Raw genomic sequence first — 23,636 nt, 5'->3', positions numbered from 1 at the left:
TATTGCACAGATTCTGAGGCAAGTGACTTGTCAACCTCTGGTGGAGAATCCTGAGGCTAATATTATAGCAAAAAAAACGAGATTATTTGAATTACGCCAGCGTGAGTTGAAATATTCTCTACATCAAGCCTTCCTGGTGGATTATGTAAAGGCTCGTCGTATCCCAAGAGGTTATCGGATTGGGCTACGATCTACACTGCTTGTGCATGACAGAGTGTTCCAGTTGCATTTTTTTGAAATTTTGAATAAGGGCAGTTTGGATATTATGGTTTTAACCATAGAACGGTTACAAGTACATATCGTTGAAATACAGGCTGATATCAATCTGCAAACTGAACTTGTATCTGCCCTGCCACCCTTGGATTACACTAACCTGAATACTGTCCATAACAGAAGCTTGCAGGAGATTCGTAGAGAGATCACAGTTCTGAAGCAGTCCAAAGTGCGCAGAGACGCCGAGGATTACAGGCTGGGTCGCGTCTACACATGGCACCTATAACGTCGGGAGGAACGGCGTCATCCGCCTGGTTCCGGAAATCCGTCGCACCTGGAAGTACCTCCTGGTCCCCAGCATCCAGGTCCACAGAGACCAGCTCGACATCGCCCGTACAGAAGGCCGCGCCAACCGAAACCCCAGGGTCCCCGTCCCCCGACCGGAGTGGGAGAAAGCTCAGCAGTAGCATCGGAGGACTCTATGGGAGAAGGTGCAGGCACTCGCCCCCCAGCGAACCCAAGACATCAGCCGGTTTTTCAGCAGGCCGGCAACGAGCTAGATACAGGTGGAAAAGGAGGGGGAGGCGCAGCAGGCAGTCAGTCTGCAGTCCGACGAAACCCCCGTGTGCCGATTGAACGGGACAGTTATCCATCCAGGACACAACCAGGGAGGTAAGAGAAAATATCATTAATATCTCCTCCTATGCTGTGACTGTTCCTGAACGTAAAGTTTTAGAGAAAGGTCTGGGTTTCTGGCCAATTTACTCCGTGGACCAATTTGATTGGGAGACTGAGTTTTTTAGATTCCTAAGATCTCTGAAATTGAAAATGTGGTTTAAAGACTCACTAATGGTAGAAAAGGGGTCTCTTTATAAAAAGAGTACTTGGATACCGGATCTTCAGAATGATTCCCTAAACATGTTTGAAAATATTGTGCTACATGAAGTGAGTAAAGTGTGGTCCCGGGAATCAAGGTTTAGGAATCTGTCTGGGCAGGAGAGAAATGCTCTAAAATAGCTTCAAGCGAATATGAGCATTTTTATATCCAAGGCTGACAAAGGGGGTGCTGTGGTAATCCAGGATAAAGCTATGTATATTGCTGAGGCGATGCGGCAACTTTCTGTACCTGGTCACTATCGCCCCATTAATTATGACCAGACATGGGAGATAAAAGCAAAAGTGGACATGTTGATACAACAGGGTGTAGAGGATTGCCTGTTTGATAGTAAGTTGGTGGATTTTCTTACCACGGAACACCCTCAGACACCTATCCTGTACTTATTGCCTAAAGTGCACAAGAATTTATTGAACCCCCCAGGACGACCTATTGTGTCGGGTGTAGGGTCAGTCCTGCACCCGATAGCTAAGTACGTTGATACTTTTTTGAAACCGTTGGTCCAGGGTGAGGTGGCTTGCCTAAAAGTCACTAATGATTTGCTTGTTCGTCTGTCTGATTTAGGTCCAGTACCTGATAACTTGTACCTATGTACTCTTGATGTTCAGAATTTATTTACGTCTATTCCTCATCAGGAATGTATGCAATGCATTGAATCCAGATTGCTTGAAACTAATATTTCCAATCGTATGGTGTACTATTTATTGGATTGTCTTGAGATGGTACTTGGCTGCAACTATTTTAGATTTGATGAGGAGTTCTATTTCCAGCTACAAGGCACTAGTATGGGTTCCCCGGTTGGACCCTCAGTGGCCAATTTGTTTATGGCCAGCCTTGAGAAGATGCTGTTCGTTGACAACGCGGAGTACGCTCAAGATATTCTCGCGTATTATCGCTTTGTCGACGATATTTTAATATTGTGGCAGGGTACGCCTGAGAGATTCGGGTCTATGGTTGATGCGGCCAATATTTTCCATCCGACAATTAAATTTACTGCAGAAATTTCTAACACTGCTGTGAATTATTTGGATGTTTCTATTTGTCATGAGGGGAGATCTTTGTTGACAAAATAGTTTACAAAACCAACTGAACGAAATAATCTCCTGAGGACGGACAGTTTCCATGCTAATTGTGTAAAGAGGGGGATCCCTAAAGGCCAATTTTTAAAAGCCAAACGGATCTGTTCGTCCTTAGCTGATTATGACAAAGCCTCCAACATTTTGATTGAAAAATTTAAAGCAAGAGGTTATGATGTCGATTCTTTGAGTAAAACTTGTTCGGAGGTCAGACAGTTGGACAGGGACAGGTTAATTAGACAAGCAAGTAGGAAAACCAGTAGACGATCAAATGATCATATTCCTTTGCATCTACCTTTTGCCATCAGTCAGATCAGATCAGGGGCATAATTCGCAAACACTGGTCTATTTTACAGTTAGACAGGGAGTATGGGAGGTTGTTTGAACCACCACCATTGTTTGCTTTTAAAAAGGGCAGATCGATTGGTGATACCGTGTGTGACTCAGATATACGGAAAATGACACAAGATGTAGCAGATCCAGCGCGACGTGGTACATTTCCTTGCCTAAACTGCAATTGTTGTAGTTCAATTATAAAGGGCAATTATATTTTACATCCTCGAACCGGTCAAAAAATGTTTACTACGAACCGTTACTTTTGTTACACGACTTTTTGTGGTGTATGGCCTGAAATGTCCATGCGGCCTGGTCTACATCGGTAAGACCATACGCATGGCCAAATGCAGGATTCAATAGCACAAACAGGCTATCGCCAATCATGCCGCTGGAAAAGCGAATTAGGACACTCCTGTAGCTAGGCATTTTGTGCAGGCTGGGCACGCTGTGTCCCAACTGAGGTGGTTTATTATTGATTCCATTCCGCCGCTTAAGAGGGGTGGTAATAGGGACAGGTTGGTTTTACAACGTGAAGCCAAATGGATATGGAGATTAGAGTGTATCTCTCCTAGGGGCCTAAATGAGAATAATAATCTTGCCTGTTTTTTGTGAATTTTTTACAGGGGGGACTCCACAGAGGAATAACGGACCTGATGCTTCTGTTCGATAAGTCCTTTATTCATGATATAATATTGTGCAATATTATGTAATCGCCATTAATTTTTGATACATTTTTGATACGTTTATACACATGTTTATTCAGATTTGTCAGGGTAGACATGCACGTGTAGTTCCCTGATTGGTTGTATATACTTCTTTGAATTTTCATATGTTGTCACTTCCTGGGTGTGGGGTATTTAATGCTCTGTGTTGATGGTGGGCGGTACACCTGATGAAGGGCTCCGCCCGAAACATGTAGTGTTATCGCTTGCTCCAATACAGGTTGTCGCTGCATACAGCTCCTGAGTGCCGTGTCTCTTTTGATGTTTTGTCCACAGCCTGAGATATCAATTCCCTAGACAGAGAAGGTGTCACCTCAAGCGAGTTTGATATCGATTGGTTCAGAGCATGATGACAGAATGCAAAATGCTGTTTTTTTATATGATATGTCTGATATCCACTAAGTTATGACCTAATTGGAGAAAATACCCAATTCAGTCCCTAAGACAATAGGGGCCAGACTTTAGCCTGAGGTCAGATTGCTAAGGGTGGGGAAACTTCTCTTGTTACCATCCACACCCTCTGGCAGAGAAAGGGTTAAAAAAAGTGACTGGACACAGGTTGAGAGGGACACTCCAGCCATCCTTATACCATCACGGATTTGGCTGGTCTATCAAAGGACTTCTATCCATTCCACAGAACTTTTCCATTATTGGACTTCAAATCTTCTGTTGGACTTATTACCGCATACATACATACGGTAACTTGATACATTGCTCAGACTATCAATAGCTATTTTCACATTTAATCCTTATTATTTCTGTATCAATTTGTTTCTATTACTATATTTTGTTCTGCATTACTTCTTTAAATAAACGATTAGAAATCGTCTGAGTGCTGTTCTGAAAATCTCCGCAAAAGGATTCACATCTCCTTAGAGACGTTACCATAACAGTTTTGATATTAATATCGTTAGTTTTGCTATCTCTAGAAAGGTGGTGTACTAACCCTTTTTTCTACAGGATTTAGCTAGAGTTAGACTTAGCGTATTTGCATGCTATATTGCAGATTGGTGGCAGCGACCTGGTCTCTATACGAGATCACAGATATCGATTGTACATACAATCGGAATTGGACTGTGTATGGACTCACCAACAAGTCCAATAGGTTACTTTGCCTGCAGTGCTGACTGCCTTCAGGATTCCCTCAGGGTCTGAGGCTGAATGGTAAACTGCGGCAAAGGGAACAGGAACTGGAGGGTGACTGCGTATACGTCACACAGTGCAGCCAGAAAAATTAGGCATGTACACACACCAGAACAATTATTATTGATTTTGGTACCGGCTGCTGGTAGCAGTGGCCTTCAAAATTCAGGAATCCACCTGGAGTAAGTAAGATGCGGCATGACGTACATGGTGTCTGCTGTGCACATGGTATGGGATAGAAGAGACATGAGATGCGGCATGACGTATATGGCGACTGCTGTGCACATGGTATAGAATAGAAGAGACGTGAGATGCAGCATGATGTACATGCTGTCTGCTGTGCACATAGTATGGGATAGAAGAGAAGTGAGATGTGGCATGACGTACATGGTGTCTTCTGTGCACATGGTATGGGATAGAAGAGACGTGAGATGCGGCATGACGTAGGAGGTGTCTGCTGTGCACATGGTATGGGACAGATGTGAAGTGAGATGCAGCATGATGTACATGCTGTCTGCTGTGCACATAGTATGGGTCAGCAAAAGGAGAAAAGCATAGTTGGCACAACAGCACGAAACAGCTGACGCTGGAGCGGTGCGGACAGGATTTTTGCACTTCTTTTCTTATGGTGCGCCCTGCGTGCTCTGATATAGTTGAGATCACTTGTAATACAAATGAGGAGAAGGAGGTATTATCGGCACTGCAGGTGCTTTATTCCATCTAAGTACTTGGTAAAAACATGCACATACAAATGACGTGAAATCACATACCATGGACAAGTAGTGCGGTGGTGCGGTGGGTGCTGGGCAATGTCTGCCTGACAGCCGTTTCGCGCTATATATGCGCTTCGACGGAGGCTACTACAGTCATTTGTATGTGCATGTTTTTACCAAGTACTTAGATGGAATAAAGCACCTGCAGTGCACATAGTATGGGATAGAAGAGAAGTGAGATGCGGCATGATGTACATGGTGTCTGCTGTGCACATAGTATGGGATAGAAGAGAAGTTAGATGCGGCATGATGTACATGGTGTCTGCTGTGCACATAGTATGGGACTGAAGAGAAATGAGATGCAGCATGACGTACATGCTGTCTGCTGTGCACATGGTATGGGACTGAAGTGAAGTAAGATGCGGCATGACGTACATGCAGTGGCGTAGCAATAGGGGGTGCAGAGGTAGCGACCACATCGTGGGCCCTTGAGCTAGAGGGGCCCCAACGGGCCCACCCCTTAAACACAGTATTAGCTCTTTATTGGTCCTGTGCTGATAATATTCACTTCTATAGTTGATTTGAATAGTAGTGCTCATTAACACACAGTTTCCCATCCCCTTCTTGCGCCTCTGACACTGTGGTTGTTCTCGATTGGTTTTGGTGTGTTGTATCGATTGTCTATAGCATGCTTGGGGAGGGGGGGTATGCCGATGGGGGCCCAATGCTAAACTTGCACCGGGGCCCATGGCTTCAAAGCTATGCCACTGCGTACATGCTGTCTGCTGTGCACTGGGTATGGGACAGAAGTGAAGTAAGATGCAGCATGACATACATGGTGCCTGCTGTGCACATGGTATGGGATAGAAGAGACGTGAGATGCGGCATGACGTAGATGGTGTCTGCTGTGCACATGGTATGAGACAGAAGTAAAGTAAGATGCAGCATGACGTACATGCTGTCTGCTGTGCACATGGTATGGGTTAGAAGTGAGGTACAAAGCATGCAGCATGAATTGATACAAGTGCAGCATGGCCAAGATCATGTCTGTCCTGTGTGTCAGAATCACTCTCTTCCTCTTTCATGTCAGTCCAGTCGCAATACACACAATTCCAGCGGAAGTCACTATAAACTATATTTAATCACTATATTTAGTCACTATATTTTGTCACTATAAGCTTACATATCTTCTCTTTGGTGGATGCACCTCCATACTTCTCAAAGAAGTGCACGCAGATGTCTCCCCCAAGCACATTTTTCTTTTAGATGATGTTGCTGTAGTCAAAACAGGTTGTGTCCCAGATCACTGGGCAAGCATGGATCTTTTCTACAAGCACACCAAATTCCACTGCAGCCAGTCCATTGCTGTCAGCTTGGGATGCTTCCTGCCGCAATGGTGGCTTGATGGTTCCGGCAGTGGCGTACCTAGGCCATTTGACACCCCGTGCTGGGTATTATGAGGGCCCCCCCCAAAGAAAAGGAGCGTAGGGCAGTCTAAGCACGCCATGGTGGGTAATGCCAGGTATAGGTGCCCCCTGTATAGGTAATATAGTTGCCCCAGTATATGTAATAAAGTTGCCCCCAGTATAGGTAGCTAGCATAGTTGCCCCAGTATAGGTAGCCAGTTGCCCCCAGTGAAGGTAGTATAGTTGCCCCAAGTGTAGCTAGTATAGTGGCCCCCCCAATATAGCTGCCCCCAGTATAGTTAGTATAGTTGCCCCCAGGGTAGGCAGTATAGTTGCCCCCAGGGTAGGCAGTGGGGCAATCGCCCCAGGCCCCGCACCCTCTGCAGCGGTGGGGAAAGTGGGCATAGTAGTTAAAACTCACGTGTCTTCCTCCGATCCTCACAGCTACCATCTATTTCCTCTCCCAGCATCTGTGTATTGGTAACAGCGCCCCCTATGATGACGTGACCGCATGTCACCACAGGGGGAGCTGTTACCAATACACAGATGCTGGGAGAGGAAATAGATGGTAGCTCTGAGGATCGGAGGAAGACACGTGAGTTTTAACTACTTTGCCCGCTTTCCCCACCGCTGCAGCCACCTTCATTTCTAACCTGTACTGCGGGGCACCTACCTATCTAATCTATACTGCAGGCACCTATCTAATCTATACTGCAGGCACCTATCTAATCTATACTGCAGGCACCTTCCTATCTAATCTATACTGCAGGCTGGCACCTATCTAATTTATACAGCAGGCACCTATCTAATCTATACTGCAGCCACCTTCCTATCTAATCTATACTGCAGGCACCTTCCTATCTAATCTATACTGCAGGCTGGCACCTATCTAATTTATACAGCAGGCACCTATCTAATCTATACTGCAGCCACCTTCCTATCTAATCTATACTGCAGGCACCTATCTAATCTATACTGCAGGGCACCTACCTACCTATCTAATCTATACTGCAGGGCACCTACCTATCTAACCTATACTGCAGGCACCTATCTAATCTATACTGCAGGGCACCTACCTATCTAACCTATACTGCAGGGCACCTACCTACCTGTCTAATCTATACTGGAGGCACCTACCTATCTAACCTATACAGTGTGTGTGTGTGCGTGCGTGCATGTATCCACAGCATTTGTCTCTAGGCCCCGCATATGACACTCGCCCCAGGCCCGGCGTACTCTAAGGCCACCTCTAATAGTGGCCCCTAATGTAGCTAGTATAGTGGCCCCCCAGCATAGCTAGCATAAAGGCCCCCCAGTATAGCTTCCCCCAGTGTAGGTAGTATAGTGGCACCCCCAGTATAGCTTCCCCCAGTGTAGGTAGTATAGTGGCCCCCAGTATAGCTAGTATAGTGGCCCCAGTGTAGCTAGTATAGTGGCTCCAGTGTAGCTAGTATAGTGGCCCCCAGTATATATAACTAGAAGGAGTGGTAGCGGGGACAGCGGCAGGGAGGGGGGACAGATCCCCTCCCTCACCTGGGTCCCTTCCTTCTGCCTCTCTTCCTCTCCAAAATGCGGGCACCCAGCAGCGGGCAGCAAACAGGCCGGGCGGGCAGGAGGAGAATAACTTACCTCACTTCCGCGTTCCAGCCGCTGGAACGCTATGTCGCCGGCACGTGCCTCTTCTGTGCCTTCAATGCTGGTCACTGTGCTACCGCTTTTACAGATTTCACTGGCGTATGCTAGTAAATAAAACGCCAGCAACATCAACTGATATCGAGATGCTGCAGGTAGCATCCAAGATTAGACGTGATGACAGAATCTACCACAAAGCTTTCACGAAAGCCAACAAATGCTGACAAAAAATTCTATCATTCAGAAGAATGAGACGGTGCACACTTTCAAACGTCACTTTCACCAGGAATGATGCAAACACAGCACCACCAGCGTCTGTGTGAATCAGCTGCAAACTAGTAACAAATAAAGTACAGCAGCTTGGCACCAGTCCTGGTAATTATCCAAATTATCCAATAGTGATCAGTCCAGTAATGTTATTAAATTCATTGTGAAATAAAATGCAGATTTCTCTTTATGGATGGTTTACAATTATGTATTATTAATCAGAGAAATGTTTACAATCTAATTTCCCAGAAGTTTCAAAAATTGCATTGTATATAGCAAGGATAAGACCTCTCTGGACAGGGCATGGCAGTTCATGCCAGTCTTTTTAGGTACATTGCAGAAGGTCAGTGAAAAGAAGTCTTCACTACACAAGAAACGCCAAGAGGCATAATAACAATAGTCTTGCACAGAACAAGCTGTGCAGTACAAGCAGGATTCAGGAAGTATGTGTGACTGAGGAACTGATGTTACTGGTGAAAAGGTTGCATCATGCACTACAGAAAGTGATGCAATAATCAGAGACCTTGAAGCAGAACAGACCCCACCCCACAATGAACTATTTTACTCAGAGGAAAAAAAAAAAAAAAAGAGAGGAAAGCAGTTTGTTACGGAAAGTTAGTCAGAGACTGAACCGCCCATAACTTTGTTACCAATATGTGAATGTGATTCATTGACCCCACATGGTATTTATAGTGGCACGTAGACTCTTGCTATTCCTTTAAAAACTGATGTAATACCTTACACAGTCCATGCAATTTCCCATGAAAGCAATGCGTCTAATCAATAATTTCTGACAGGTCCTACCACTTTCTTTTTTGGGTGGGGGCAGGTACGCTAAGGTGCACTTTAAGAAGCGTGTTTAATTTGCAAAGAGAATTGATAGGGGAGCACATGTCTGTGCAGAAAATCATGTTTTCTGGCATATGCGGTTCTGCATTTTTTCTATGTTCGCATTTTTCAGTTCGGGTTTCATGCAGGGCCAGATTTACCATAAGGCACTGTAGGCATGTGCCTACAGGCGCCCAATGATGGAAAGGCGTCTTACTCCCCTCCCTCCCACCTTACCTGTGCATAATCCCGAGTGTAAATGAGAGGTTGCTCACCCAGGTCTCAGCATTCCATTGACCACATCTCCTTTCAGTCAGGGGCACCTCTAGCTACTTAACTACCTGAAGACCGGGTAACGCCCATGGGCGTGACCATGGCGGCAGCCCCAGGACCGCCTAACGCCAATTAGTGTCAAGTCCTGGGGCTGCAGTTTGCAGGCGATTGTGCGCGCATCTCCTGCTCAAGAAGCGGAGCTCTTCAGACTCCGAGCAGCGATCGCCTGTTAGATGGCAAAACCGGCGTCTTTACATATACTACAGTGCTGCGATCAGCAGCAGTGCTGTACTGGGGACAGTCGTGTGACACGACTGTCCCCCTGGGGGACAAGAGAGCGATCGGCTCTCATAGGCAGAAGCCTACGACAGCCGATCGCCAGGATAGGCCGGCTGGGGGGAGCGAGGGAATTATAAAATTTTTTTTTAAGAAAATCGCAAAAAAATAAATAATTCAAAAAATATAAACACAAGGGGAGGGGGGGGGGGGAGGAAGGGAGGGCGATCAGACCCCACCAACAGAGAGCTCTGCTAATACTGCGGTTGAGGGAGGGCCCTAAGGGGCTTCGGTGTGGTGGAGACCACAACAACTCCTATTGCTATGCCACTGCCCCTAGACCCTCTACAGGCCCAAGAATTGGATGATCCGGCTCTGGTATGCAGTACCAAAGAACTTTTATGCAATTTTAAAATAGCATTGCAAATCGCACAGCAATGTAATTTTTGTGTTGCCCATAGACTTACATTATATGCAATTTCACATGCGTTTTCTGCCATACCACAAAACGCATGGGAATCAAATAAGTGAGCTCCCAGCCTAAGCTTTTACAACTAGGGACAGCGAGATACAAATAATTTCTCCTTGCATTTAAATTTCATGTTAAGGTTATGCAGCTTCAACTTGGACCAATAAAAAAATGCCTGGACGTTATGCTGGTCCATTTTCAAGCTGTATATCATTTACATGAAATTTGAATGCAAGAAGAAATGATTTGCATCTCATTCCCATTTACAAATCCATTTCCAAAGAAGTTTGGGAGCTGCATAAAATAAAAAAAAGCAGGTTAGAAACTTTGTATTTAATAGTAAATAATGCAATGAAGTTGGGTCAGGGGACATGTGACCGGTTGTGTTACATCTCTAGAGATCAGCTGTGAAATTCCATCATTCTGTATTCCAGGCTGGATTTAACCGTTTTGATCCAGAAAGCTGGAACTTCCAGAATAAAGTTATCACTATTTTTCCAGTTATGGAGTTATTCGCAAAGCTTTCAAACATGCGATTGTCACAAAATGTGCTATATATGTCAGGGCCACTAGGTGGGAACATGTCAAAATCTAAAAGAAAAAAGATCTGTAGTTTTGTCTTGCGAAAATAGATCTTAAAGTTTTGACAGCGCTCAGATAACAGCAGTTTTCAGCTAATTAGCTTTCACGGCTTTCAAATCTACAGTAAATCCTTCCCCCTTTAGACAAAATGGACAGTGTGGTGTCGTCCCTGCCATACGCTTAACCCAGTGTTCCCCATGTAGGCTCCTAATCTTCAGGGAATTCAGGACTTGCAAATACCCCCCACCCCCCAACAGTTACAACCCACAAAGCCCATGATATTGGGGAAACCTCCTTCCTTCACAAAGCCCCTTGTCCATAGTTGTAGATAAGGGGCTCTTGCCACAGGAGGAGGGAGCACAAATACGACCAAGTATGTGGCAGTAGGCCCTAGGGGGAGGGGGGCACACAGAGATGGATTGAGATGTAATGGGGCCCTAGTCAAGGTAGTAGATTTAGGGCTGCCTTGTTGTCCTGGTAAGCTGAAGTGGAGAGAGGTCAGAGAAGGTGGCAGGTGAGCCCCTTGACACCCACTAGGCCCCAACCACCTGCCTAGGTTGCCTGGTGGGTGATCCTGCTCTGGGGGAACATGGTAGAATCTGGAAGATCAAGGGGACTCCCATATATTTACCTCCTCATACAGGTAAAAAAAGGTTTACAAGTACATCAGTACCCCTTACCCATTCCCAAAAATGTTTTAAAAAAAACAGATAGCATTTAAAAAATAATAATTCTTGACTAACAAATTCCTTTCATTAAGTATCTGGATGACAGTATATATTGCCCCAAAACCTGTATAATGTATATCATTTAGCATCAATGGTGCCTACAAAGATTTTTTTTTTCCTGTTGAACTCGAACAAGATGGTTGAATTGTTTTCAACCATACTATGTAATGATTGAGGCATTCAAGTCTACTTCATTTCAGCTAAGAGGCACTTCTTGATGGTTTTTATTGACCTGATGAAGCGGAAGATACCCAGGAAACAGGTTGTCTGAACATTTTCTGCAATAAACTCTTGAAATCTCAATTGAGTTTTTGATTGCTCCATGTGCTGCTTCACCTCAGGAGAGTTAAGCCTTACCATACTTCTCCTTTTTATATTGCATTACGGTAATTAATTTTATACCTTTTAAAGCACTTCCGAGGCAAGGGGGCTTACAACAACAACAACAACACAACATTTGTAGAGCGCTTTTCTCCCATAGGACTCAAAGCGCATAAGCATGGCTCAGACCATTGTGGTACAGAGGAAGAATTTTATAAGTCCGGAAATGCCAGGCTAAACAGGTGGCTTTTCAGTCTGGATTTGAATAGCTCCAGGGATGGTGCTGTCTTTACTGGGTGTGGCAGGGAGTTCCAAAGAGTAGGGGCAGCATGACAGAAGGCTCTATCTCCAGATTTTTTGAGATGCACTCTGGGAGTGACCAAGTTTATACAACTAGCTGATCTGAGGTTGTGAGAGCAGGGCTGGGCCGAGGCATAGGCTGGAGAGGCTCCAGCCTCAGGGCGCAGTGTAGGAGGGGGCGCAGAATTAATTCAGCTGTCATTCCTAATTATGTTTGAAGCAGAAAGAAATAAGAAAAGGGGATACATGGCAGTGACTGCAAGTCATATAACTAGATATTAAGATGTTGGGGAGGTTGTGGGCCCTGTGGCGCCTCTTAGTGTAATAGCAATCAGTGTGTAATGGCTGGGGTGGCAAGGATGGAGGGACGCACTTTGGTGTCTCAGCCTTGGGTGCTGGAGGACCTTGTCCCGGCTCTGTGTGAGAGGTGTGGTACAGCTTCAGCAAGTCCTTCATGTATCCAGGGCCCAGATTGTGCAGGGATTTGAATGACAGCAGTCCAATCTTGAAGAGTATTCTCCATTCTACTGGTAGCCAGTGCAGTGAGCGAAGGATCGGTGTAATGTGGCGAGGCTGGTTTGTTAGCAATCTGGCAGCAGCATTCTGCACTAATTGCAGGCGACGCAGGTCCTTTTTGGGGAGGCCAGCATAAAGGGCATTGCAGTAATCCAGCCGGCTTAAACAAATTTTACTCACTTGGGGCTTCTTCCAGTCCTTAAAAGCTGTCTCGTGCCCTCGTCGCAGTCCCGGCCCTTTGCATTGTCCCGCTGGCCGTCTGTGAAGATTGAGTCGGGTCTTCTGCGGCTGCACGGCCGCGCATCCGCATCATCTGGCACGTACTCCACTGATGGGGTCTCGATCTTCAGGGGTCGCCAGTGGGACAATACGGGGGACCGGGAATGCTGCAAGGGCACTAGGTGGCCGCTATGGACCAGAAGAAGCCCCAGGTGAGTAAAATTTGTTTAAACCCCTCGCCTCGGAAGTCCATTAACCACCTCCACCGTTTTACGCCTATTCTTATCACACCTCTACTTGGAGGTTGTAAGTTTTGAGTAGCCCTTATCCCTAGCAACTACCCAATCTATCAGGAGTGGGACCTCTGTGGAACTTCGCAGACCCGAGTGGAGGTGGGATTTCCTATGGAAGTCATATTGGTGGTTGCAATTCTTGCAACCCCAAATTTTTAAGTATTATTTTACACATAATTGATTTGAACTCTGCGCTACTAAGAAGCTGGATAGTCCTTGACTTTTTTTTAGCCCCGATGATCCAATCAACCAAAATTTCCAGAAAAAAAATAAATCTAATTTGATTCCTCCTTTTGTAACATACCTGCTATCCAAAGCTATATGCCCAAAGCCCAGTGGCGTAGCTAAGGAGTTGTGGGCCCCGATGCACGTTTTTTACATTGGGGGGCCCCCAAGCATTTTATACAGGATAATTGATACAGCGCACCAAAAAACATGCCAATGGCAACTACAGTGTCAGAGGTGCAAGAAGGGGGTGGGGAGCAGTTTAATGATTACCACTATTCAAAGTATCTATAGAAGGGATTATGAGCACAGGACCAATAGAGGGCTAATACTGCAGTTGAGTGAGGGGCCCCTCTGGCCTAAGGGCCCCTATGCGGTCGCTACCCCTGCAACCCCTATTGCTACGCCCCTGCCAAAGCCAACAAATCACTGGAGATGCTGGGCAGGAAATTCAAATGAACCTTGCCAAAACTCATTTTAATTTTCTAGCCAGGGATTATTTGAATTTTCTGCTGAATCTCCCAATTGGCCCAATTGTATAGACAAATGAGAAACCTTAACCGAATATGTAAATATGCTAATATCTGGGTTTCAAGCGATTTACAATGGGGAAACAGCTGCCACCCAGAAAGGAAATTACATATGAATATGAGGTGAAGAATTTTGGAAAATGTACATGGATTTCAGCAAAAGAAAGTTGAAACCATGTGTGTATTATTCGTGTGTGTGTGTGTGTGTGTGTGTGTGTGTGTGTGTGTGTGTGTGTGTGTGTGTGTGTGTGTGTGTGTGTGTGTGTGTGTGTGTGAGTTTGTAAGTAAGTGTGTGTGTGTGTGTGTGTGTGTGAGTGAGTTTGTAAGTGTGTGTGTGTGTGTGTGTGTAAGTGTGTGTAAGTGTGTGTGTGTAAGTGTGTGTGTGTGTGTGTGTGTGTGTGTGTGTGTGTGTGTGTGTGTGTGTGTGTGAGTTTGTAAGTGTGTGTAAGTGTGTGTGTGTGTGTGTGTGAGTTTGTAAGTGTGTGTGTGTGTGTGTGTGTGTGTGTGTGTGTGTGTGTGTGTGTGTGAGTTTGTAAGTGTGTGTGTGTGTGTGTGTGTGTGAGTGAGTTTGTAAGTGTGTGTAAGTGTGTGTGTGTAAGTGTGTGTGTGTAAGTGTGTGTGTGTGTGTGTAAGTGTGTGTGTGTGTGTGTGTGTGTGTGTGTGTGTGTGAGTTTGTAAGTGTGTGTAAGTGTGTGTGTGTGTGTGTGAGTTTGTAAGTGTGTGTGTGTGTGTGTGTGTGTGTGTGTGTGTGTGTGAGTTTGTAAGTGTGTGTGTGTGTGTGTGTGTGTGTGTGAGTGAGTTTGTAAGTGTGTGTGTGTGTGTGTGTGTGTGTGTGTGTGTGTGTGTGTGTGTAAGTGTGTGTGTGTAAGTGTGTGTGTGTAAGTGTGTGTGTGTAAGTGTGTGTGTGTAAGTGTGTGTGTGTAAGTGTGTGTGTGTGTGTGTGTGTGTGTGTGTGTGTGTGTGTGTGTGTGTGTGTGTGTGTGTGTGTGTGTGTGTGTGTGTGTGTGTGTGTGTGTGTGTGTGTGTGTGTGTGTGTGTGTGTGTGTGTGTGTGTGTGTGTGTGTGTGTGTGTGTGATCGCAGTACAATCTCTGTGCAATAGCCCGGATAAACTCAGCAGCAGACCAGACTGCTTGACTCCGTTGGAAGCAGAGAGAAAATGAATGCTGTATATGATTTTTAGCCTGCTAAAGGAATACCGTGCCCAGGAAGGTTATGGGAGTCATATCATTTAATTCATGGTGTTTTTATGGACATTTTAATACCAGTCTTGGGGGCCAGGGATAAGCCACGACAAAGTATTAAACCTCTCAGGAACTAAACATAATATGAAAGCCAAGTCTGATGTCATAGGAATTGTCATATTCTGAAGAATATGAATCAGCCATCCGCACAAATATGGCATTTTCTGGTTTTGAATTACAGCGTTTTATAAGTTTAAACCTAAATCTCTCTCCGAGGGAATAAACTGCGATTGGTTTGGGAACTGGAGGGGGCTGGCTTTGCTCAACCCCCAAAACTAGCTTCCATAAACCCAGGGTACATACAGTGAGGGGCATTCCTCCAAATTCCATCTTCATGGGAGCATGCTGCTGCTTTGAGTAAGAGCAGCGGCCATCTTGTCTGAACTTTGGCCCCTGAACTAAAACAAAGAACTGCACGTGTTTTCTCAGAAAGGATATATTTTCACCTGGCTTAAGTATCCGTTTATTTCTTCCCTTATTTTTATTTCCATACTGTGCTACCATTGTCTCCATAATTGTTGGTTTATTTATTTATTTATTTTTTTTTTTAAAGATTCCTTATTTAAAGATTTTTTTTTAGTACAGACAGACAAACAATATAACGAAGGCTACAACATAGTGCAAAATCTCATATCATGTATGGATTAACGTGCCAAGGTTAGACATTTTATAGGTGACCATCAGTGTCACCTATTGAAAATATAAATGCAACAATAAGAAGGCTCCTCCCAGTATTACCCATCAATATAGAGGAGGCGGACTACAATATAGTGTAAGATGATTAAATTCAGTTAAGGTAATGGGAAAAAAAGAGATCGCCTCATCTATATACATTAAAACACATAGCTGCCCCTATGTGTAGAAAGATCCAATCCAAAGCATATAATGTTTGTTTGTTAAGGGGTAAGGGCGGTATCCCCAAGGCCCAGAGGGAACATACATTTGGGGCACCGTCTCCACCGGTCACTATGACAGAATTGGAGTAATTATTTGAGGCGAAGGCTAGAATTTGTGTACTGGTTGAACACATACTGAAAAGTGGCTCTATAAATCGGATAAAGAAAAATAGAAAAGAGAAAAGTAAGTGAAAAGATAGACAAAGGATAAGAAGAAAAGAGAGAAAGAGAGAGAGAGAGAGAGAGAGAGAGAGAGAGAGAAAGCGATCGGGGGAGACACTATAGAGGTAAAAATTCCCATGGGAGGATACAAGCATTAGGCATACTCAAGAGCATCAAGGGATTGTATCTGTAGGAGCCATTTTCAACGTCAGAAGATGGTGTGATATTGGTTTGTAAACTGATTTATCAACTTTTTATAAGTGTCTGACTTCTCAAATTCCCACCAGGGCCTCCAGGTGCAGCGAAACGGTTCATCCCACTCATGTATGGAATGTGTAAGTTCCTCCATATATGTAATGGACTGGATCTCTCTGAGCCATTCCACAGCTGAAGGAGTCCAATGGCGGGCGATAACCAGCCTCGCAGCCTAGATGTACTTTGTTTTTTACACCTTGCTTTACCACATGGGCAAATCAGCGGCCATAGCCCCTTAAGAGAAAGTGTCATTAGGGCCTTGCTGTAACATAGATTGTAGTGTAACTATTTCAACTAATGTACCCTTCTTAAACTTGAAGATTGTATACAAATGTAAGCAGAGTGGTGCAGCAGAAGTGTGCTGGGCCCATAACCCAGAGGTCGATGGATTGAAACCATCCTCTGCTAGGCATGATTTAATTTTTGCACCTCGCTTTATCGCATGGGCAAAACGGTTTCCATAGCCCTGTAAGAGAAAGTGTAATAAGGGCCCTGCCGTAACATAGATATTATGGTAGCTAAGACTACTCCTGGGCCTTTCATATAGTTGGAGATGAGTGAAATGTGACACCACACTTCAAAAAAAAAAGCAAACGGCAACAGAGAAGCTTCCCCATATTGGAGCATTGGATTTGGTAAAGTCTTAAGCCAATGTGTTGTAAGACACAAGTGAGCTTTAGGTTAGCAGGTGCATGGCCACCTAGCTTTTCATCCTTCCCACCCTTGTCCTGGAATTTTCCAGACTTCAAATTGCTGTCCTTTGCTGTGTGTGTTACACCAGCATCATCCAGGGGGGCACATGATCTTTCTGAAGTCTTGAATTGAAGCCTGTAAGCAGCATCGCCATGTGTCCCTCTGCTTTCATCTAGCAAATTAGGCAAATAAGCAAGCTCATTTTTCTCTTGGGTATATCGCAATGGTACATGCTAGGCTGGCTTCAGCAAGTAGCGTTGGTGGTATAGTGGTAAGCATAGCTGCCTTACAAGCAGTCGACCTGGGTTCGATTCCTGGCCAATGCATGCGAGCTTGCTTTTGACAGCCTACAAATCCCTGGAAGACTAGATCCATGAACAGTTAGGGCATCCCATCACGAGAGAGAGAGAGAGAGATTTTTCAGCCAAAACGGAATTTTTTTTTTTGCATTTCCGATCATCTCTACTCTCTATGACTTGATGCCTTTGAACTGAATTTTCAGTTTAAAACCATCAACAGATACCGGCGGACTTTCACAGGCAATTTCGGAATTCGGCCGGATTGAAAAAAGCAATTCCGTTCTGACCGAATGACCAATTTCTGTCCGGAATTGCGGAAAATACAATTCCGCGGAAAGCGGTGACCATCCTTATCAGATGGTGCCACATCTGTGACTTTGGTGATAACAGATTTAACCATATCCCAAAAGGGCATCACACCCGGACAGTCCCAAAAGATGTGTATCAATGTCCCTCTATGTGCCAAGCAGTGCCAACAAAGCACACTGGAGCCAGGAAACATCCTGTGGAGACTATCCGGGGTGTGATACCACTGCATAAGTAGTTTGTAGCCAGATTCTTGAACTCTAGCCGAAATGGAGGATTTCTGTGATAGAGTAAGAATCTTCTGCCATTGAGGGTCTGAAAAATTCCTACCCAGTGTGGTTTCCCACCTGGCCTGTAATGAAGATGTTAAATCATTATTAGGGAGTAACACTGGATATATTTGAGAGATCCCATGTGTTAATTGTCCCTCACTATTGCACAGCTTCTCAAAGGGGGAAAAGGTCCTGGAAAAAGTTCAGGCATCTCCTAGGCTGAGTAAGTAATGCTTAAACTGGGAGTGGGACAGACATCTAATGTGGGTGACTGAAGACGCTCTCAAAGGGAAATTATATCTACCCATTTGTTATTCTCTACCAAATAATAGGCCCTGATAGCATTGGGTATTCTCCACTTTTGAGAAACTCCTTTAACCATTCCTAAGGGGAAACCAGGATTATCTAGTAGATGCATCATAGGGGAAGGCCAAAGGGATAGAGATTATTATTATTATTATTGATTTATAAAGCGCCAACATATTCCGTGGCGCTGTACAAAGTAAGAAACAAACATGGGGTACATAATACAGACAATGGTGTACACTAATATACAAGATACATAATTAGTGACAAAATACAAAAAATGATACACCATACAGAGTACAAAATACAGAAGTGGTAATGACACTGATAAAAGTAACATGATGAATAAAATGTATAATGATTTCCAAGACACAAAAGTGGGAGAGAGCCCTGCCCTTGCGAGCTTACAATCTAAAGGGAATGGGGGAAACAAGAGGAGGGGTAGTATACGATAAAATATATAAAGGCAGTGTGTTTTAGGATACCTAGTAGGAGTGCAATTTGGTCTTAGGACAAAGGGAAGTGGCCTAGGGTAGCGCATATGCTTGTCGGAACAAATGAGTTTTTAGAGAGCGTTTAAAAGTAACAAAGGTTGGCTGGTAAATGATGTGTTGTGGGTGGGGATTCCAGAGAAGGGGTGAAGAGCGTGCAAAATCTTGTAAGCGGGAATTTGAGGAGGTGATTCTAGAGGAGGACAATAGAAGATCGTGTGCAGATCTGAGATTGCGATTGGGTTTGTATCTGGAAATGAGTAATGATATGTACCGAGGAGAGAGATTGTGGAGAGCTTTGTAGGTTAGGGTTAGGAGTTTGAACTGGATCCTCTGGTTAATTGGCAGCCAGTGAAGTGCTTGACAGAGAAGGTCAGCTGAGGAAGATCGAGAAGAAAGATGAATGAGACGAGCAGCTGAGTTCAGTACCGACTGGAGCGGTGCCAGTTTGTTAGAAGGTAGTCCACAAAGTAGTACATTGCAGTAGTCCAGACGAGAAATTATAAGAGCATGTATTAACATTTTGGTTGTGTCTTGAGTGAGAAAGGGACGGATGCAAGATATATTTTTGAGTTGGAGATGGCAGGAGCTGCTTATGGAGTTAAGATGAGGAATAAAAGAGAGAGAAAAGTCAAATATTACCCCCAAGCACCGTGCTTTGGGAACTGAAGTGATGGGAGTGTTATTAACATTTATAGTTACTTTAGGCAGAGAGGTGGCCAGAGACGGTGGAAAAATTATTAGTTCCATTTCACTCATATTAAGTTTTAGGAAGCGAGAGGACATGAAGGAGGATATAGCAGACAAGCAGTCAGGAACACGTTTGAGGAGGGAGTTAAGGTCTGTGTCCAAGAGGTACAGTTGCATATCGTCTGCATACAGGTGGTATTGAAAACCGAATGAGTTGATTAAGTCACCAAGACCGTGCATGTAGATGGAAAAGGAGGGGACCAAGGACAGAGCCTTGAGGAACCCAGACAGACAAAGCATGAGGAGAAGAGATCTGATCCGAGTAGGAGACTGTGAAGGACCTTCCAGAGAGGTAGGAAGATAACCATGTGAGAGCAAGGCCCTTTATTCCTACATTTGAAAGTATTTGTAAGAGTAAGGTGTGGTCAACCGTATCAAATGCTGATGACAGGTCAAGAAGGATGAGTATGGAGAATTGTCCTTTGGATTTGGCTGTAAGGAGGTCATTGGCCACTTTGGTAAGGGCCGTTTCCGTGGAGTGGTTGGAGCGAAAGCCAGACTGGAACTGATCAAGTAGGGAGTTAGCTGATAAATAATGGCTTAATTCTGCATGTATGTGGCGTTCAATTAGTTTGGATGCAAATGGGAGAAGTGAGACTGGGCGGTAGTTGGCGAGTGTGGTAGGATCTAGAGATGGTTTTTTAAGTAGTGGTGTCACAACAGCCTTTTTGAGTGGCGACAGAAAGATGCCAGTAGAGAGGGACAGGTTAAATAGAGTTGTTAGTGCAGGCAAGAGAGATGAGGATAGCTGCGGAATGAAATGGGAGGGAATAGGATCCAAAGAACAGGTGGTTAGATTAGATTTGGCAATTATAGAGGAAAGAGAATGTTCAGAGAGTGGAGAGAAGGCAGTTAGATAGCAGTCAATGAGAGATGTGGAGGTGGGATTTTAGGGTTGCGTGGAGAATTTACTTCTGATTTTGTCAATTTTATCAGTGAAGTATGTTGCAAATTCTTCAGCTGATAAGCAAGATGAAGGAGGGGAAGGAGGGGGATGGAGAACGGAGTTGAAGGTGCTAAACAAGCGTTTTGGATTGTGTACTTGGGCGGATATTAGAGAGGAAAAATAGGCCTGTTTTGCCACAGAGAGTGCGTTTCTGAAGTTGTTCAAGGCTATTTTATATGCGATGAAGTCCTCATTGGTGTTACTTTTCCTAGAACGCCTTTCCGCTGCTCTAGAGCATCTTTTTAACTGTTTAGTGTCTTTGGTCATCCAGGGTTGGCGACTGACACGGTGAGGGCGGACATTGACGAGGGGGGCGAAGTCATCCATGACTTTTGTAATGGAGCTGTTGTAGTGTATAGCAGCCGAGTCTAGGTCAGTGAAGGATTGTGTGAGGAGAGGTGCCAGGGCATCAGAGACGGATTGCATGTCTAGATTGCGATAGTCTGCGAATATGTGAGCGTGCTTGTGACAGAGTGGTAGGAAGAGAGGAGGAGAGAGAGAAGCTAAGTAGGTTATGGTCAGAGAGTGGTAGTGGATCATTAGTAAAGTCAGTGACAGAGCAGAGATGAGTGAATACGAGGTCAAGCGATCCTGTCTTATTCGCCTGAAGGAAGAGCTTTATTATATTTTCAGCAGTGGCTGGATAGTGTACTGGTTAAGGGCTCTGCCTTTGACATGGGAGACCAGGGTTCGAATCCTGGCTAGGTCAAGTACCTATTCAGTAAGGAGTTCAAGGCAAGACTCCCTAACACTGCAGGGTGGCCTCTTGAGCGCGTCCCAGTGGCTGCAGCTCTTGAGCGCTTTGAGTCCGACAGGAGAAAAGCGCTATACAAATGTTCGGATTATTATTATTATTATATTTTCAGTTATTGGAGACTCGTTGATCAAGGGGGATGGCAGTTTAGATGTCCAAGTTAGGTGCTGAAGGTGGGAGTAGACCAAATCTTGCTCCATCCCAATCCACTGCTTAATATCACTATGTCGATGTCACTATGTCAAATCAATGCACACAAGGGCCGAGGCTGTGTGGTAGAGAGAGATCCGGAACTGCCATACCACCACGATGTTTAGGTAGGATTGTTAGAGCACATTTCAGTCTAGGCGGTTTGTTTTTCCAGATAAATCTCTGGAATAGTTTCCTGATGTCCATAAAGTAAGAGGCGGGTACTGATACCGGGAGAGCCTGGAAGATATAGAGGAATCTTGGTAGGATATTCATCTTAACCCCCTTGCCGTTACAATTCTGGCGGCAAGGGGGCAGCGGCAGCGCAGCACTTATTTAAAAAAAAAAATTTTTTTAAAACATGTAGCGAGCCCAGGGCTCGCTACATGATAGCCGCTGACAAGCGGCATCCCCCTATCCACTCCGATCGCTTTCGGCGATCAGAGTAAGCAGGAAAACCCGTTCAGAACGGGATTTCCTGCTGGGCTTCCCCGGTCACCATGGCGACCGGGCGGGATGACGTCACCAACGTCATGGACGTTGGGACGTCAGAGGGAATCCCAATCCACCCCTCAGCGCTGCCTGGCACTGATTGGCCAGGCTGCGCAAGGGGTCTGGAGGGGGGGGGGGGGATGGCGCAGCACGGCGGGTAGCGGCGAATCGGCGGCAAGCGGCGGCGATTGGAAACTGCATGCAGCTAGCAAAGTGCTAGCTGCGTGCAGTAAAAAAAAAAAATTTTGAATATCGGCCCAGCGGGGCCTGAGAAATCCTCCTACGCAGGTTACCCCGAGCTGAGCTCGGGATAACCAGCAAGGAGGTTCATTATTATTTACAATTTGTTAGGTATTTTGGTGCCTAAATAGGAGATTACATGTGGGGACCAGGTGAATGGAAAGTTGGACTTAATTTCGCCTGTGAACTAGGGGAAAGGCCAATATTTAGTGCTTTGCACTGAATATAGTTTATTTTAAAATTTGCTAATCTGCCATATTTAGTAAGTTCTTGCATAAGATTAGGGAGTGAGATATGTGGGATTGAAATGTAAAAAAGCAAGTCATCTGCATAGCCAGCAAGTTTGTGTTCAGCAGATGGTAGCCAAAGCCCTCCTATATCAGGATTGGAGCAAATGGAGCGTAATAGGGGCTCTAGGGAAAGAGTGGAGATAAAGGGGGGAAAGAGGACAGCCCTGCCGAGTTTCGTTTGCGATGGAAAAAGGCTCGGACAGTTCTCCGTTAATCCTAATTCTGGCAGAAGGGGATCCATAAAGAGCCATTATGCGGTCTTTCATATTTTGCGGGAGCCCGATGTGGTGTAGAGTGCTCTTAATAAAGTCCCAATGGATCCGGTCGAAGGCCTTTTTCAGCATCTGTAGATCGAAGCATCAGTGGCGAGGCCTTCGACCGTGCCCAGTGGACTGCTGCCAGAGTCCTGATAGTGTTGGCTCTCGCCTCACGGGTGGGTATAAACCCTAACTGATCATAGTGAATCAAATTGTCCATCAGAGGGGAGAGACGGTTGCCCAAGATGATGGCATAGAGTTTCAGGTCTACTTTGAGGGGTGTGAGAAATAGATAGTTTTAATTCTGAGAGGGATATTGGTTCCTCTAACTCCTTCAGCTCTCCCTCCGGTATTTTGGGAAGGCCTGACTGCTCGATATATTCTTGTATCTTACCTAAAAAACTAGGCCCAGGTTGTCTAATGTCAGAGTCTGATAGGTTGTAAAGTGACTTGAACACACGGGCGATCGAAAGAGATCTGTGATGCTTCTTAGAAGTTGGGTCGTTTATTTGAGGGATATAGTTAGCCGTCTGCTGAGACCGAAGGGCCCTAGCCAGCAGGCGGCTACACTTGTTGCCGAATTCATAGTAACGGCGTTTGCAGCGGGAGATTGCATACCGTGCCTTAAAGTAAAGTAGGGATTTTAGCTTATCTTGTTTGGCCGCAAGTGCATCCAGATCTGTCCTGGACATAGAATTCCTATGTAGTAGTTCCAATTTATGTATCTCTGTAAGGGTTTGTTCAATAGCTTCATTCCTTTCCCTTTTCCGTCTACTCCCTTCCTGTATTAACACAACACTTCCTGTATTAACAACACACTTATGGGCAGCCC

At 45.0% G+C, this 23,636-nt stretch overlaps 1 non-coding gene across 1 annotated transcript; it reads left to right on the top strand.

Annotated features, from left to right (window-relative positions):
* Positions 1 to 17,466: 17,466 nt before the first annotated feature.
* On the top strand, positions 17,467 to 17,538 carry TRNAV-UAC (transfer RNA valine (anticodon UAC)). The gene has a single exon. It is a non-coding gene; the product is annotated as a tRNA-Val (tRNA).
* Positions 17,539 to 23,636: the final 6,098 nt, after the last annotated feature.

The sequence above is a fragment of the Hyperolius riggenbachi genome, chromosome 8 (assembly GCF_040937935.1).
Source record: "Hyperolius riggenbachi isolate aHypRig1 chromosome 8, aHypRig1.pri, whole genome shotgun sequence".
Taxonomy (NCBI): Eukaryota; Metazoa; Chordata; class Amphibia; order Anura; family Hyperoliidae; genus Hyperolius; species Hyperolius riggenbachi.
This window is presented reverse-complemented; position numbering and strand designations above follow the sequence as displayed.